The following is a 14,887-nucleotide window of genomic DNA, read 5'->3' as shown; positions in this document are numbered from 1 at the left end:
ATGTGATATTTGAGAAGTGAATAAAAAATCTCTCTCCCTCTCTTCTCTCTATTTTCATGTGAAACTAACATAAATGATTTCTTAGTGGTGCATTTTGTATCATTGAAACTATTGAGTGCTTGTCCATGATGGTTGACCCTACATGTATGAAAATATTATTTAATTAGAGGAAATCTTTAGGTAAAGGACCTAAGTCCCCAAATTGCATTCATGACCCTAGATAAATGAGTGGTTTTGATAGAACTTCAAATGCATTGAAAATTTTAAGAGAACATAAGATACAATTGATTTTTCTTTTGGATGGTATATTAGTTCTATGAGTGATTAAGTAACTATCTGAAGAGGAGATTGGTTATTTTCCCTTAATTGGAACATTGAATTGTGTACTAATTCAATGAATTTTTAGTGATATGAATATTGGTGTAACATATTATATTGATGGATAGGTTTCCTTATAAGTTATTGATATTAATATGTTGATAAATGCTAGTGTCTTGTGCATTGGAAAGAGATGAGTTTTGACATGCATGTGTTATAAATTAGTGTATTACCAATAGAAGAGAAATTGATATTGATTATGGCATCGATACTTAGCTTCGTGCTATGATGAGAATATTGGTCAAGAAATTAAGAATGGTGTATGATGTTATCTTGAAAGAGAAATATCACGGATGTTGTGAGTACTTGTAATTGGGAATGCAATATTAATTTTTCTTATTCATATGAAAATTAATGAAATCTCTCTTAAAGTAATGATATTGCTATTGGAAAAGTACTCCTTATGAATGTGAATATCTAGTACCCATGCTATGTTGAGTGTTGTGAATAGCCAATACTTGCATTGTGTACCCACATGATGGTGAAGTATGTACCTATCCATAGAGATTAAATGCTTGTCTTATGGGTATGGGAAGATCGTGCCATCTATGTGTTTGTTTATTTGTCACCCTACTCAGTGCCAACCCATGAGTTGTTGATAATTCAATATCTGAAGAGGTAGTAGTAGCAAAAAATTTCCTCAAGTGGTATGGATCGACATACAAATAATGGCAGTATGAAGCAACCTTAGATTCTACTTCATGAGGAAAGTACTCATTGTTTCCCCTTATGATGGACTGATTTGTATGGTTTATATGTGTTTAGCCTAATCCCCACAACTATTGAGCATAGTATCAATAGATTTGTGATTACTGAGTTATTTATTTGACCAACTATATAATATCAATAACTCTGCATTGTTCAATAAAAGTAATATATGAAGCTAATAATGAGAACTTGAAGGTTTCCCTCTTCTAATTCCTAGATAAAACATGAGGGTTTTTTTATTCAAGGTGAAAGGTGAAACAAAACTCAAAGATCTCTATAATTAGAGTTTCTAGAAATTGAAGAAGAATAAAATAGAACACCTTTTCTTTTCCCAATGATTCCTTTTCATCACTTTCTATACCAACTCTAGAGGTAATTAACATTTGTTTTAATTAAATATTCACCTTTTTCTTCCAAAATCAATCTTTTTTAAATAATTAATTATAAGTTGTCTTTTAATTTTCTATTTGTTAACAACTTAAATATTTATCCATTTAATAGTTTAATTATTCTCACAAAGCTACGATAAATATTAAAAATCCTAAACATGAATTGACCACACCATAAATATTTTAAGCGTATAGAAATTAGTCTATATGAAGGTTGACACTGTCTCAAGATGATGAACTTATCCAAGAAGTGTGGAGTACTCCTAGATTTTAGATCTACTCATGGAAAGTGGAATTGTACTCACTTTCACTCGAAGTACTCTCTATCACTAATAGAATGCATGTTCAATAAAGCCAATGCTCTTAGAGAAAGTTGACTTTTCTAAGAATGTTGGTATGGACCAAACAAAGGACATTACAAGTCCTCCCTTCCCAAAATTTTTTAACCTCAAGCAATGATAATTCAACTCATTAATTCAAACTAATTTATTTATTTTGTAAATATTATAGTTTCCAACATATCTCAACAACTTTTGTCCCAAACCGCATTGTATCTCATTAACTAGACTACATCTTGAATTTTCAAGAAAGTGCACTCTTCAAAGTTCAAACATTATTGTACCAATATATTGAACCATACTATGATGTCCATAGTGTATGGATATTTCTCCTATGACATCTATATTTCCATAGAAGTTTATGAAGACTACTATTCATAATATTCTTATGCACTTTGTAAGAATTTTTCACCTTCTCAAAATACAATCTATTATCATCATATGAGATGAAAGAAAAAAAATGTGCATATCTCACCATACCACAAGTAAAATATTCCCATAGTGGAACAAAATATATGATTAAACATTTCAAATGTTTCTCCTTGAATTCAGAAGTCCAATGATGTCTTCCCAAGGTTTGAGAATTTCCAAGATAATTTAAAGTTCAATTGTCTTACTTATAGGGGAAACAATTTGGACTAACAAGTATAATTCTCAACTTCATTAAAATTATTTCTCTTAGTAGCTTAGAAAATAATTATATCATCAAGTTCACATACTCCACAACACATATCTTATTAAGATGATTTGCCTTTGTCGTGCCTGTGAAGTATGGTTCTTGTAGCTGCAACACAAATACTCAATAGAACATTACAAGCATGGTTAGCAAATTAAAATAAAATGAAAGATAAACCATGACAAAGAGACCTATCTCCTCCTAAGAGATGCGAGTATGGATTTGCTCTTAGATCTGGATAAGCAATCCCAGTGACTTGACTACACCTAGATGGAGGATTTGAAATGATATGATATGCAAACTAGATGAGATTGATTGTGCTAGATTGATCCAAGAGTCTAATTAAGCTAATGATATGCATGATTAAGAAATTATGATGATGCAATTAAGCTAGAAAAGAGATTGATTAAGCTACATGATTCAACAATTAAGCTAGAAAATGATCAAATTATACTAGATCTAAGATGCAATTGCCTATAATAATAATGCTCAAATGATATTCTAGAATGGATATGCCTATAGTAATAATGCATAATATGAAAATGAGATGGGATCCTTTGTGCTCCAAAATGGGGGATATTTATAGGATTTCCAAGGCCAGGGGTTAGGTGGCAGGAATCAACGATCAAGATTGAGTTTGAAGATATCAAGGGTGAAAGTGGAGGAGGTTGGAGAAGAGGTTGGAGGAAGGGATACTTTTCATCTTTGTGGTGACAAGTGTCAAGGACCCTTTCTCATAAGAGGGCAAGTGTCCTAGAGAGGAGACATGTGGCCAAAGTGCCATGTGTCTCAAGGTGAGAATATCCACACCATAGGAGGTTAGGATGTGAAAGATAGGATAGGGTTAGCTAAACCCAAGGTTAGGTGGAATGGGTTAGGTTAGAGGGATGAATGTGTAAGATAGGATAGGGTTAGTTAAACCCAAGGTTAGGTAGAATGGGTTAGCTTAGAGGGATGGTTAGGCTAGGTGGTTAGAAGTTAGGAGGCATGTGGGTAATTTGAATTTAAAAATTCAAATAATAGGAAAAGACTAATTAATTTTCAACAACTCATAAATTGATTTGTTTTAATTAATTAGGGGATTAGAAGAAATGAATTAAATGGGGGGAGGATTAATGAATCAAAGGGGACTATTGAAATGAACCTATTAAATAAATCCTTAGATTTATTAATAAGTAGATGAATGGGAGAATTTAATCAAATTGCTAATGAATTAAATTAAATTAGGAAGGGGGATTAATTAAATAATTGCTTATTAAATTAATTATCTTCAGACCATTTTTTAGGTTTATACATTTTGTCCCTCTTTGAAGTGAGGTGTGGTGACATGTTGATTCAAAGAATAATCTCATTTTGATGATGATATTGGTTCGATAGGATGCCCCAGACATTGATTGATAAATTGTGATACGATGATGCCCCCTCGGGAGATCAATTGAGATAATTTACTTTTGGAGTGTTTGGATTTTTGCGAAATTGATTTCCCAATTAGAAATGATTTGATTTCTGCAACTGTGGTTGATGAAAGTGCAAGTTCTTTGATCACGATGATGTGATTCTCGATTGACTTATAGAGATTGATAGAATTTGACAAAATTGATTAGTTTATAAGATCAAGATTTAGTCTGGTTTCAAGAATGACACCTCTTGTATAAGATAAAGATGATCAAAAGCGTCTGGTTTCAAGAACGATACATCTTGTATAAGACTTGATCAAAACATCCGGCTCCAGGAAAGATACATCCTGTATAAGATAAGATAGACTAGATTATATGAGATCGATTGATAGAATTGATAAAGAACTGACATTTTGCTGATAGCAGGTTGCAGGAAAATTCAGATATGCCGATGTTGGTTCTATTGAGGGGGCAACATAATATTTGCGTTGTGTCAATAATATCTGGAGAGAGATGAGTCATTGTTCTGATTGTGTATATACGTATGATGATAGATTGATGATTCCTGTGATAGATTTAGCCTTGGATAAGATGAGCTTGTGGGATCCCCTACAAGAATGAAATGCAAGCTAAATGCAAATGTGAATGCAAATGAAATGCAAAGCTACGATCGGACCAGTCACTGGGTTATGTGTTTTGTCATCATTGAGCTTTTTTTTAAATGTGGGAAGTGAGTGAAAACATCGATGGTATAATTAAACCGTGATGACCTGAGCACAACTTTCCTAGATTTTGATATTGCAAGTTAGCACAAACATCGAGGTATAATTGAACCAAGATGACCTGAGTGTTGCTTGTGTAAAATAGGCAGTATTAACTATTTCTATATGCAAATCAGAAATATCTTTGATGATACTCCTATGATCATGTCCTGAGACAAATTTGCACATATTAATGATTATTTACAAACATCGGACAAGAAAAATATCATGTTCCTTCCTTGTTCCTCTAGTCAAAGACATCATGGAGTCACTCAAAAACGATGTTAGCTAAAATCAAGATAGAAAAGTTGAACCAAAGTGTTAAAAGCATTATCCAAAAGATATCATCCATTGAAAAGTGTGTGATGTGCTTAGACTGACATGTGATAGTTTGATGATGGACAATTTGATCTCATGTTCAACGTTGGATGTGTCTCAATTTTCACTTGACAAGTGTTGCCTAACTATTGTTCTACCTATTTGATTAAGCTCAAAATGATCAAAAAAATTTCCCCCGGGTAGGTGCAGGAGTTTTCCCCAAGCCTAGAAACAAAGTCATTATGATATAACCAATGATCCAAACCATCGTGATAAATCACCTGCAATGCCTGCGTATGTACAAAGGTTTATGATGGATATGAAAAAAGTTGATGGAAAATGAATGCAAGTGGAAGGATGCATGAACTAAAAGATGGAAAAGCTAGCTGATAGATAGCACCTGTTTGCTAGGTTTTCACCATCTGTTTTTATTGCACTTTTTCTCATATTTGATTTTTTTTTGTTTTTCACTATTTTTGTTGTTTTTGTATTTTCTGATTTTCCGTTGTTTTTGAATTTTTCTACTTTTTCATTATTTTTGGATTTTTCCGCTTTTTCACTATTTTTGGGATTTTTCTGCTTATTCACTATTTTTTGGATTTTTCTGCTTTTTCAAACATAAAACTTCTTCAGATGCATGCTATTGATGGGTTCCTCAAGTTGATCCCCATCCTGTGTTGATAGTTGATATTCTCTTGACCCAAATACTGTTGTGACCACAAACGGACCTAACCAGTTTGGTTCAAACTTCCCTTTCTTTTCTCGATCTGCCTGGTTGAGTGGATTTTCTTTTAGTACTAGTTCTTCAACTTGGAATGCTCTCAGTTTGACCTTGTGATTGTAACTACAACACATTCTTTGTTGATATACCTTTAAATGATCAAAGGCATTTTGTCTTCATTCATGAATCAATTCTAACTCTTGCAATCTAGATACTCGTAGTTCTTCATCTGGGATAAGGCCTTTTAATGATACTCACAGAGAAGGTATCTCTACTTCTATTGGTAGTATTGCTTCTGATCCATAGACAAGAGAGAAAGGTGTGGCACCTATTGGTGTGCAGATATTGGTACGGTAGGCCCATAGAGCAGGGTTCAATTGAATATGCCAATCTCTGCTAGCATCATTCATTGTCTTTTTGAGGATTTTCAAAATAGTTTTGTTTGATGCTTCTGCTTTCCCATTCCCTTGTGGATAGTAGGGTGTTGAAAATCTGTGTTGGATCTTGAATTTTTCACATAGCTCTTGTACATCCTGATTCTTGAATGGTCACCCATTATCAGTGATAATGGTCATGGGTATTCCATAGCGACAGATGATGTAGTTTAAGATAAATGCAGCAATTTTTTTTCCTATGATATTGATGAGAGGTATTTCCTCAATCCATTTTGTGAAATATTTTGTAGCTACAAGGATGAATTTGTGACCATTGGATGAAGGAGGATTTATCTTTCCTACTAGATCAAGACCCCATTGGGAGAAAGGCCAAGATGTTGCCAAAGCATGAAGTTATTGTGCCGGTGCATGAATTAAATTCCCATGGATGTGACATTGTTTGCATGTTTTAGCTATCTGAAAAGAATCTCGTTGCATAGTTGGCCAATAATAGCCCAAGCATATGAGTTTTTTTGAAAGGGTAAGACCACTTGAATGAGTGCCACAAATTCCATTATGGACTTCATTTAAGGCCTTCTCAGATTCTTCTTGTTCGAGACATCTTAAAAGAGTATCATCCAGACCTTGTTTAAAAAGGGTATCCGCAACGAGAGTATAATGGGATGATTGGCGAATAAAGTTTCTCTTTTGGTTCTTTGATAGGTCAAGAGGGAGGATATTATCTTTCAGGTATGTGTAAGTTTGGCCATAGCAGGAGGAATCATGTCGAACAAGGTGACAGATAGTTTGGGAATCAAAACAATTATGAGAAGGGTAAAACAACTCTTCCACCAGGAATTTGTAATGCTCTTGATTTTCCTGTGTCTGAAGTAGAGAAGAAAGTGTTGCCATGGTGTCTGTTGCTTTGTTGTCATTCCTTGGAATCTGTTGAAAATTTATTTCAACAAATTATTTCTTGACCTCATCAACCATCTTCTTATAAGGCATTAACTTTTTATCCTTTGTTTGGTAATCATCATTGATTTGATTGATGACGGGCTAAGTCTCCAAAGACTTGAAGTTGTGTAATGCTCCATTCTATAGCCATCTTGATACCTATAACCAAGGCTTCATATTCTGCTATGTTATTGGTGCATGGAAAGCTTAATTTGTATGCTTTTGGAATTGTATGACCTTGTGGTGTGATGAATAGAATGCTTTCTCCTGATCCATTTTGTGTTCTATTATTGATGCCTGCTCTTGGACTGATATTTGGGTGATATATTATAAGATATGGATCTAACCCTGGAATGTCTGCATATGACTAGGTAAAACTAATTTGCCTCCTTTTGAAGAGTTCCAAATATTTTTGCCTTTCTAGTTCTGATAGAGTGGTTGTTGGATGTAGATCAGTTGTGCCAATGGTAACTGCCTCTGTTGGTTCTATCAAAATGTATGACGTTTCTTGATAGTGCCCAGGTAAAGTATCAAATCTCCCATCTTTCAGCACCTCTAGGAGGTTTTCACCATTAGATGCATCCTTTATTTTTACTTTTTCACGGTCTAATGTTGTTAATAAATGGTTTTCAGAATTAGAGATGATATTGTTTTCTTGAGTTTCACTTTTGCGACTAGGAGATTTGACACCCACTTGAATCGAATATATGTTAGCAAAATCCCTGGTGAAAGTTGTTGCAGGTTAGTTTTCATTAAGATATAAGGATATGGTATGGCCACTAGGAAAGGTATCAATGGTGGCATGTCTTTCATTTTCTCAGTCCATAGGTTCAGGATTGATTAAGGGTAAAGGATCCTCAGGTTGAATTGTTTCAAAGATATTAGGGGTCATGATAGAGATGTCATAGCTTTCAATATGCATTTCAATGTCTAGAATGATACTCTTGTCAGAATGACTTCTTGCAAGTAGCTCCTGATTGTCCTTGATTAAGTCCAAGTCAACCGAATGTGATCCAAATTCAAGTGGGCTAGTTCCTAACATTTTCCCTGCATACGTATGAACTATATTGACTCCTACATCTTCTTCATCCCTTTCAATTTCAAGTTGCTCTTGTTCGTTTTCCCATGATAGCAAATATTCTCCATTCCCTTGATCTCTTAGCTACATTTATTTATCCATGCTTGAGAAAATTGATGCAAATGATTGTTCCTTGGATTGTGTGCTTGAAGATCCTGCCTCTCTGTTATGTGGAACAATAACCTCTTGAGCTGGTTTTAGATTACTACAACACTGCAATGGATTTGAGTTTGCTGAGATCATGATTTCCTCCTCATTATATAGAAATTTCACGCACTAATGACATGTTGATGGAATAGCCTGTATGTCATGTATCCATGGTCTTCCCAAGAGTGTGTTGTATGGTAAGTCCAAGTCTAGAAAATGGCATGATGTGTCTTTCTGCAAAGGGCCCACTCTGATGGGTAATATCACAATTCCTTTAGAGGAACACTCTTCTTCACCATATGCTTTGATTGTTATCTTTTTCTAGGGATCAACTGCATCTTCAGAATAACCTAGAGAATGGAAAAGAATCAATGAGAAAATGTTTAATCCAACCCCCCAATCTATCAGGACACGTCTCACGAGTGTTCTATGAATGAGGACTTCAATTTACAAGGGAGGGTTATGGGGATGTTTCAAGGAATCAATGCTTAGATATGAAGGAGATGGTCTTTGAATAGGATCCTCTAAAATAGGTTTGATTGCCATTATGGATATCCCTTGGAGAACTTCATCTTTGGGTGTATTTTTTGGTGATGATGCTATGAAAGGTTCTTGCAATATTTCAAGAGGTGTAGGAATAGATCCCTTTGGAGAGTCAATTTGCTTATGGGAGGCTGAGCCATTGCTAGACATAGGTGCGCGATTTTGATCTTCCTTAGCAAAATCCCTTAGGGATCTCTTTAAGAGTTGCATAAAAGAGCTACCTTTCTTTGGAGATGCATTTGAATCCTTGTGAGGTTTTGACATAGTTGGCTTTTGATTTTGGACTTGTTTGATTTCTTTGATATGTTGACCTGTTATGTCTTATGCTTGTATTTTTCTTTGGTATTCCATGTTTCTATGACCTTCAACTATTTCAAATGTTTCAATTTCCATTTCTGCGATCTTATGTCTCTTTGTTCTAGTTAAAACGGGCATACACGTGTGTTGGATATTGTGCAAGGATTCGATTGTCTAGAAGGTTTTTCGATAAAGGACCAATTGTCAATGTAGATATGATAGAGTGATATGACACGAAAAGATAATTTAAGTGTTTGAAAGTTTGCAAGTTTTTCAATCTTCAATTTTGGAGTGCAATGATGATGATTTTGATAAAACCAAGTCCAATAGCAACAATATATCCTATGATATGGGACAAGGTTATCCTAACCAAACGTTGTAGTTTCATGATAGAGGATGATATCCTGATGAGAAACAATGTTTTGTGTGATCAATTTATCAAAGAGGATGATAAGGCACTTTGAGATGTTTAGATCCTGGACTTGTTGAAGGTGAATACTTGAAAATCTTGAGGGTGTCTAGTTCTAGATTTCGATTTGATAGAAGATAACTTGACTAAGTGAACCAAGAAGACAATCTAAGCACAGAATGATAGATATCGGGTGTATATGCTCACTGTAAATTGACCAAGAAAACATGACAGGTCTGAAAAAGACATGCAAGAAGACAACTCTAGACTGACAGAGACATAAATTTGTACGACAGTTTAGATAGTCCCAGACAACAATTTAGACAGGCCCATACGATAAACTAGAAATCTCGCATGACAATGGCATAAACTCATACAAGCTTTCTCATTGAACCAGACAACAAAAGATAACACAAAATCCTCTGCTAAACTAACTCGTATGACAATTACCATATAACCATATGATAAACCAAATTTTCCGTACGACAAACTAGAAAGCTCATATGACTTAGGACAAAACAAAGACAAAAAAATTATTTGGACAGATTTTTTATCAATGAAGTTTGATGTTTTGCTTTTGTTTGAGAGTTTTAGATGTCTGATTTTTTGTTTCAAGGATGAAGACACAACAAAAATGTGATATGATAAGTGACCTCAAGCACATCATGCTAAATCCTAAGGAAGTTGGCTGAGAGAGAAAACCTTTTCTTACAAACTTAGGTACACCCAATAGCTAATCAGAATACGGCCGCTGAGTCTCACACAATGGATTCTCAATGTCGTATAATCCGACTCTAAATGCTTTTGGGGGCATGATATGGCAAGTGTCTTGGCAGAGTTACTATCTCTCTTGCACAAAGATTATCCCCCTTTTGGAGGTGAATCAGGTAGCTTCTATCTTAGGGTTCGTAGTAAGGGTTTCCATTTGAAATTACCCCTTGCAGTCATGCAAGCGTGATTGAGGCCTATAGGCCAACAAGGTACCAAAACAAGAAGTAGTCGTGCAAGTGTGATTGAGACCGTGAGGCCCTACTAAATGTATGATATGAGAGATCTCAAAAGAGAAAACTCAAATAATCCTATCCTATGAGGCCTATTTTTTAGAGTGAGTCAGAAAGCTTAGGTCTAGCTATACTCACTTGGGTCATTCTCATAGGGTGATTACTTTTTCCCACTGTGACAAGCCTGCTAAAGGTAATCAAATCTCAAACATAGAAGCATTTCAAGGGTCAAGATTTATGACTGTCCAAATGGACAAGAGCATACTCTCCTACCTTTTAGACAACTTCTCAAACATAGAAAACAAGATGTTCATTTACCATTAGAAAAATAAGTGTGCCTAGAAAACTTAAAGAAGACACAAAGCTTGGTTGAGTTCTCTTAGGCAACTTGCAAAATAGTTACGTTAGTAGTCATGTTGTTTTGATGAAATGAAGCTTTGACAAGTGTAATCTTTGACAATCATCCTACAAAAACCAGTTAGGCTTCTAGAAAATTTCACAAACATACTAGGGTTAGCATTAGTAATAGCTAAATTGAAGCATGAAAACCCTAAAATGTAATCTATTTGGAGAACACAACAACATAATTTCGTATGAGTATTCTCACCTACTCGTATGAGTATTCTCACATGCTTGTATGAGTACACAAAGAAACTCGTACGATACTGCAAAGGTACTCGTATGAGATTCTGAATGAGATCTGGCCAAAAACCTATGAGATTGAGAATTTGATGATGCTAAGAGGCCAAAAATGAGATTTACTGCCCCACGGTGGGTGCCAAAATGTCATGCCTATGAAGTATGGTTCCTGCAGATGCAACAAAAAAACTCAATAGATCATACAAGCATGGTTAGTAAATTAAAATAAAATTAAAGATAAACCATGACAAAGCGACCTATCACCTCCTAAGAGATGCGAGTATGGATTTTCTCTCATAGCTGGATAAGCAACCCCAATGACTTGACTACACCTAGACAAAGGATTTGAAATGATGATGATATGCAAACTAGATGAGATTGATTATGCTAGATTGATCCAAGAGTCTAATAAAGCTAATGATATGCATGATTAAGCCATAATGATGATGCAATTAAGATAGAAAAGAGATTGATTAAGCTACATGATTCAACAATTATGTTAGAAAATGATCAAATTAAACTAGATAATTTCCTATAATAACAATGCTCAATTAATATTCTAGAATGGATATGCCTATAGTAACAATGCATAAGATGAAAATGAGATGGGATCCTTTGTGCTCCAAAATGGGGGATATTTATAGGATTTTCAATGCCAGGGGTGAGGTGGCAAGAATCAACGGTCAAGATTGAGTCTGAAGATATCAAGGGTGCAATTGGAGGAGGTTGGAGAAGAGGTTGGAGGAAGGGACACATGTCATCTTTGAGGTGACAAGTTTCAAGGACCCTTGCTCATAATAGGGAAAGTGTCCAAGAGAGGAGACATGTGGCCAAAGTGCCATGTGTCTCAAGGGGAGAATATCCATACCATAAGAGGTTAGGACGTGCAAGGTAGGATAGGGTTAGTTAAACCCAAGGTTATGTGGAATGGGTTAGGTTAAAGGGATGGATGTACAAGATAGGATAGGGTTATTTTAACCCAAGGTTAGGTGGAATGGGTTAGGTTAGAGGGATGGTTAGGTTAGGTGGTTATGAGTTAGGAGGCATGTGGGTAATTTGAATTTAAAAATTCAAATAATAGGAAAAGATTAATTAATTTTCAAAAACTCATAAATTAATTTGTTTTAATTAATTAGGGGATTAGAAGAAATAAATTAAATGGGGGGAGGATTAATTAATTTGAATTAATTAATCAAAGGGGACTATTGAAATGAACCTATTAAATAAATCCTTAGATTTATTAATAAGTAGATGAAAGGGATAATTTAATCAAATTGCTAATGAATTCAATTAAATTAAGAAGCGGGATTAATTAAATAATTGCTTATTCAATTAATTATCTTCAGACCATTTTTATGTGTATACAACCTTCATGATATTGTAAGCTATTCCTTTCAAGAAATAACACAAATCAACATATATGCAAGCTAAAAATAATTATAACAGTCATGAATCACCCAAATTAAAACAATGTTGGCCAAAATATTCATTTTCTTTAGCCAAGTTATCAACTTGAATATGGAATAAAAGATGTTACAAAGGCTAAGAAATCTTTCCCAATAATCATGAATTGGAGTTACTCTATTCCTTGTCTAGAAAAACTTGGCAATCCATGTTTGTAAATGTGATTATGGGGTGGCTAATTAGAATGATGATGATATTCAAATTAAAAAAATTATTTATAATCCTCCACAAAATATTCCTTTTGTCACCACTAACCTCCATTAAACTCTATGGTGATAAAAACTCAACAATGAAGTAGCTCCACCATGCTTACATTTGTTAGGACCCGGAGGCAACTAAGAGGGGGGGGTGAATCAATTGTCAATTAATTTCAACCCAAATATAACTTAATCAAACTTGATACATTATATCGGTAAACCAAACTTAATGCCGGTGAATAGATTAACAATTAGTATCAATACCAGTGAAACTTAATGCATGAAACAGAAAGAGAAACAAAATCCACAACACATAACATAGAGATTTGTATGTGGGAACCCTGTAAGGGGGAAAATCACGATGGGAAACCTTACCCACAATTAGATGATACTACTGCAAATAGTATGTGTATACAAATGGGGTCTGCACATGTAGAAAGGCCAACCGCCTAGAGCTCACTGCTCAATCACAAAATAGGAGTCACATTGACTACAATTGGATGGTTAAATCCAATGATAATGTACTGCTCAAAGTAGCATCTCCAATGCTGGATTCAGTACCGGTTAAGCTCTGATAATAACCTTCAAACCTTCCTTGAACCTTATCTATGGTCTGCTCATATGATCTTCAATATTCGCACATGCCATGTTACAATACCATAACCTTACTTACAATATTTTGCTCTCTACCTATTACATCATCTCACAAATGAGATTTTACATATATACCAAAACCTAAGACCAAATGTGTAGGTTGGCTATCTAACAATATTACAATTAAACCAATTACAAATAAGGCAAGATGCGATGCATCATGTTGGCTCAATACATTTACTACAATATCTAATTAATAAATCATCTCCATAATGTGTCATGCTGATCTGGAATAGATAATGCATGTCGGTCCTAACCTAGACTAATTTATCGGTAACAAAAAATATGTCAACCCGATTAGACCAATAACCAGAACACCAAAACCAAGTATCCAATCTATGTCTTCGACATAACCAAGTGATCTCCAGATGATAACAAGTCATCTTCAGTGCTGGTGTACAATATAACCTGCCGGTGAACGATATACCGGTGACTGTGCATAAGTCAGTGAACTTGCCAGTGAACATAATGTGTCGGTTCAACGTAACCAAAGATCTCCTGAAGGATAAGTGTTGAAATCAATGAAAAAACTAATGCACCATATCCATAATACCAACAATCTCCCCCTTTGGCATTGATGGCAACACAAGATGGAAAAACATCTAATTGCCAAAACAGAATGCCAAAAACCAAAAACCAACAATCTCCAGGAGAGATCAATACCAATTTTCCATAGATATATCTCCCCCTTTGACATCAAATGCCAAAGCAATACAAATACCAGAACATACAACCAATTACAATAATCAATTGTTATAACCAACTACTCCCTCTGAGAAGTAGATCTCCTCCATCAAAGCTGAAAAAAGGTTTCTCTGTTAATTCTATCAGTTTGATGCCAATCATCAACTGTCTAAGTCTCTACCGGTGAAGGTATTACCCCAAGCTACTCTCTGAGATATTCAAAAGTTTCCTTAGGCAAAGGCTTAGTAAAGATGTTTGCAATCTGCTCTTTAGTATTCACATAAACCAATCTCACTTCTTTTGCTTCAACATTCTCTTTCAGAAAATTATATTTGATAGAAACATGTTTAGACTTAGAGTGAAATACCGGATTCTTTGATATATCAATTGCTGCTGAATTATCAAAATAAATGATTATAGATTCTTTGCATTTTACCTTTATGTCCTTCAACATTTGTTTAATCCATAATACCTGAGTATAGTTAGTTGCTGATGCAACATATTCTGATTATGTTGTTGATAATGATGTACAACTCTGCTTCTTACTCAACCAAGAGATCAATCTGCTACCAAGAAAGAATGCTCTACCAGTGGTTCTCTTTCTGTCATCTACATCTCCTACCCAATTTGCATTAGTGTATGCACATAAATTAAAATTTTCATCTTTAGGATACCATAAACCAAGATTTGTTGTGCCTTGTAGATACCAAAAAATCCTTTTTACTGTTGATTATGATTTTCTTTAGGATTACTCTTA

This window comes from Cryptomeria japonica, chromosome 7 (genome assembly GCF_030272615.1).
Source record: "Cryptomeria japonica chromosome 7, Sugi_1.0, whole genome shotgun sequence".
NCBI lineage: Eukaryota > Viridiplantae > Streptophyta > Pinopsida > Cupressales > Cupressaceae > Cryptomeria > Cryptomeria japonica.
This window is presented reverse-complemented; position numbering follows the sequence as displayed.